This window comes from Lycium ferocissimum, chromosome 4 (genome assembly GCF_029784015.1).
Source record: "Lycium ferocissimum isolate CSIRO_LF1 chromosome 4, AGI_CSIRO_Lferr_CH_V1, whole genome shotgun sequence".
Taxonomy (NCBI): Eukaryota; Viridiplantae; Streptophyta; class Magnoliopsida; order Solanales; family Solanaceae; genus Lycium; species Lycium ferocissimum.
In genome coordinates this window covers 12269533-12273879 of record NC_081345.1, presented here as the reverse complement: position 1 = coordinate 12273879, position 4347 = coordinate 12269533, and the positions used below count along the sequence as shown (strand labels likewise).

General features: G+C 35.8%; 1 long non-coding RNA gene across 1 annotated transcript; it reads left to right on the top strand.

Moving 5' to 3' along the window:
* The first annotated feature begins 1147 nt into the window (after nucleotides 1-1147).
* Nucleotides 1148-3976, top strand: LOC132051569 (uncharacterized). The gene is made up of 3 exons (XR_009413760.1): nucleotides 1148-1315; nucleotides 1923-2085; nucleotides 3491-3976. It is a non-coding gene; the product is annotated as an uncharacterized LOC132051569 (long non-coding RNA).
* Nucleotides 3977-4347: the final 371 nt, after the last annotated feature.

Sequence of the window (4347 nt, the reverse complement as noted above, 5' to 3'; positions counted from 1 at the left end):
TAGCAGTGAGTTGGCCCATGCTTTAGTTCAAAATTGAAAAGTGGTCGCTTTTCACCCCACATGCTCCCACTATATATACAGCATGATGGCAACATAATTGATAGACTTGAAAACCTAATCTAAATCGTGCAAAGCTGCCGATACAAGTTCTCAAGATCTCTCAAGAACAAACTCATCTACAAGTCGAAGAACCTGATCTAGACACAAGATTTAGTCTAAGTTCTTTATACTGTTGTGAGTCTTTGTTTATCTGTGCTTAAATTTTAAACCTACTCTTCTCTTTAAAGGAAGCTGTTTGTGGGTAGATCAAAAGTCTCAAAGGGTGCTTGTTGGAAGTGTGTTTCCCCAAGATGATGAGTGGTACATTAGACTAGGATTAGTCTGAGTGTATTAGTGTACTTAGCTAGAGTTAGCTACGTGGAGTTGCTTGCAAACGGAGTATTACAAGGGTTGAGGGACTATGGGAGTTAGTTCCTAGGTTGCTGCTATTGTAAGGGTTGAGGAATTATGGGAGTTAGTTCCTAGCTTACAATAGGTTGTAATCTGAAGTTGCTTGTGTAGTGGAGTTGAAATCCTACTGGGTAGGTCGTAGTTTTTTATCCCTTGAGCAAGGAGTTTTCATGGTAAAGCAGTGCCTTATTTACTTACTGCATTGCATAAGGGAATCGGTACACAACCAGGCCCCTCATACATTATTTTGGTAGACGCACACTACTAAAAAAACGGAATTTCCCGACCTCAAAAAACCGACCTCAGTTGAGGTCGGAAAAAAACCGACCTCATGAGGTCGGTAAAGGCGTAATATTTATTTTTTAATTTTTTTTTAAAATAAACCGACCTAATGAGGTCGGTAATATTGTACAAAATTAAAAAAAAATAATGTACCGACCTCACTAGGTCAGAAATTTATTTGATAGTAAGTATTATAAATTATTTTTAATAAACCGACCTCACGAGGTCGGTATTCTTTTAAATTAAAAATCAAATAATTAAATTAACCGACTTCATGAGGTCAGTTTGTTTAATTAAAAATATTATAAATTATTATTAATAAACTGACCTCGTAAGGTCGATATTCTTTTAAGTTAAATAATTAAAGATACCGACCTCGTGAGGTCGGAATCTTAGTCAAATAAAATTAAAATCAGACCTAAATCCTTTTTTTTCACATTTCTCTATATCTCTTCCTCTCACGTTCTCTCCCTCTCACTAACCCTAATCACGCCGCCACTATCACCGTTCCTGTCAGTCACGCTCGCCGCCGTTCCTACCCAGTAACGCAGTCTCCGTCGCCATCCACGGCCAGCCATTTGAGGTATGCTTTCTTTCTTTTTCTGGCTAAGAAATTTGCTCACCATGTAAAGTAGTGTCGTTGCCTTAAGCAAAATACTTGGGTTTTGTTTTTCTCTTCTTATACGGGTCATATGAGTTGTTGCAATTTTGAATTGCTTTCTATGGGATATTTTGTTTCACCATTCTTGAGGGCAAAATTATAGAAATATGAATTAGTGGGTAAAGGGGTGGGAAGAAGCTGGCTAGAAAAGTAATTTGATGGATTAGGCAAGACTAAAGATTTTGCTTTTCGAAAGACAAATCAGTGGTTGTTTGAATTTTCATCTCTGTTAGAGAACCCTTTTTTAGTTGGGATTTTGCCATAGATGGTGTTTGAGTGTGAAGTTAACTGAGCATTGTAACCATGGACTAAAATGGAAAATGTGTAAAGTAGTAAAAGGAGCATCATACTTTTTTTTTCTGGCTACCAAAACAGGGACAATACCTTGCTCTGATAACTTTCTCTTATTTCAGCTTCTTAATTTCAGTTCTACATCCATTCATAGATATGTAATGTGCTAAGGGCAAATGGTAATTTGGCTTTTCATAAAAATGTGAAATTGACATGCCCATGTTCCTTTCATGATCAGTAATGTCTGCAAACTGAGTTAGTGGCTGAATAAGGATATATATTCCGAAGAATAAATTACACCAGTGCCTCAAGATGAGGCATTCATGATCACTCACGTGAAGAAGAAGAAAAACACCGATGATCCAGACGAATGGTGTGAGGAACGGGCTGACCGGACCTATGTAAGCATCCTTTTATTTTTCATATTTTACAAGTTGAAAGTTTTGGATGAGAAACATTTGTGAAATTTGGTTGCCGCCTCCTCTTCCATAGACTGAGTTCCGATCTAAATTAACCAATCAATTATGTCTCAATCCCAAACTAAGTAGTTTGTTCAATATCCATTCCGCTTTATTTGGCTCCAGAATATTTTAATGTGTAGTCGTTTTGTTGTAGTGTGCAGCAAACTGCATTTACTTGTAGGTTTTATTCAATCCAAAAACCTTCATAAATCACTTTCATTAATGTCTCCAAAAAGTGGACATTGTTTAGTTAAATAGAAACAAAAACACAAACAAGAACAAATACGAAATATGGTTGGTTTTTAGCTAAGGGACATCCTATGAGCCATAAAGCATCACAACACGAAAGAGGAGCATAAGATGCTTCTAAACGTGAATTTTCATATTGGCAACAACTCAAGTAAGCATACGTTTTGGTGTGCAGTAAGCTAAAGCAACATAGAAATGGAATCATAGTTCTGTACTATTACTATGTTTGTTGAATATGTTTCGTCAGAAATTTTATTTAAATTAGGACCAATTTTCACTAAACAAAAGTAGCCAAGGAGTTCTTTTAATTACCTAAATTGATGTTTTAGTTGATGTTTAAGTTAGATATTATAGACTAGAGACACGGAGTTTGTTAGGAAAGAGCTACAAATTGATTTGGTTCATAATTGGCTCTGAATTTTGGCATGGCACAATTGCTATCGACTCACAGAGAACCAAGTGAAATGTAAAAAAATAGAAGGCAAATCCAAGAAAGGGAAGGCAAGAGATATGTTACTCTCTTTCTTAGTGACAACTTCTGAAAAATGTACACTTCTCCAATATCCTTGGCCTTATTGAAACATGTCATACTTTAGTTTGTTGCATTTTTTAAGAAACAAATGTTATATTTACATGTTTGCAGCACATTCTATTTACATGTTTGATATGTCCTCTCTGTTCCACCCCCTGAGTTCTTGCCTTGGCATTTTGAATCCCTTGAGTGGCTGACAGTTTGTTGAATGTGTTTTTTAACTGTAAAATGCACACACTGCTGTTACTGAGTACTTTCATATTGGTTTCCATTTCTTTTGAGTTATTGCCCTCAAGTTCCACTATAGGGATTTGCTTTTACATTTTCTGTTGAGAGCTTGTAGATGTTAAGTATACATTGCAGTTGTATTTAAGTCCTTTGTATCAATTTTCTTTTAGCAGTATTTGTTGTAGCAGTTCAACCGATCTGTATGGTTTTCTTTTATGAAATTTTGATTACACTTGGTTGTTTACTTAATGTTTGATAGTTTTGCTGTTGAATTTGAGATTTATGTTGTATGCTAATTTTACCTTTTAAATTCAGAATCAATATCAACAATCAAAGGCGGAGTTTCTTCGTACTCAGCCACCCAACACGCAGCTTACACAATACCGAGTCGTTCGATAGAGTGAGTGTTATGGCCATGGAGAAAAAGATTGCTAAGCTATCTAGTCAGCTAGTGGTGCGGAAGATGATGGGACTCACGTGTCAAATACACAGAGGCATGTTTGAATGTTAATGTTGTACTGTATTTGTTGATTGTATAAGTGTTTTGTGGATGTTTGCGATGGGTGAATTCGTCTAATGTTATAGACTAACTTAGTGTAGACTAGTTTAATGTTTTGTGGATGTTTGCGAGGGTTGAAGTAGTTTAGTGTTGTGTGGATGTTTGCGAAAGTTGAAGTAGTTTGATGTCTCTTGTGAATGTTTGAATGACGTTTTGATTCAACTTTGAAGTAGTTTCGAAATGAATGTGATGCAGTGCGGGTTGTCATATATGTGTTTGTTGAAGTGGTTTAATGTTTTATGTATTTGTAGTAGTTTGGTGAATTGTTGGCAGCTATTTGAGTTGGTTTTAGTTGAGTATCAAATTGTTTTCATGTTGACAGGGATAGCTGCAAAAGCAGCTAGATCCTGTTAAAATTTTTTTGCAAATACCGACCTCATGAGGTTGGTTTTTTGCAAAATTTTCCTAGAAATTGCAAAATACCGACCTCATGAAGTCGGTTTTCGCCAAGTATTTTTACAAATTGCAAAATACCGACCTCATGAGGTCGGTTTTCTGCAATTTTTTTCCAGAAGTTGCGAATTACCGATCTCACGAGGTGGGTAATCAAAAACAATATTATTTATTCATATAAATAACCAACCTCAGAAGGTCGGTAAACTCATATAATTATATTATTCATATGATTTACCGA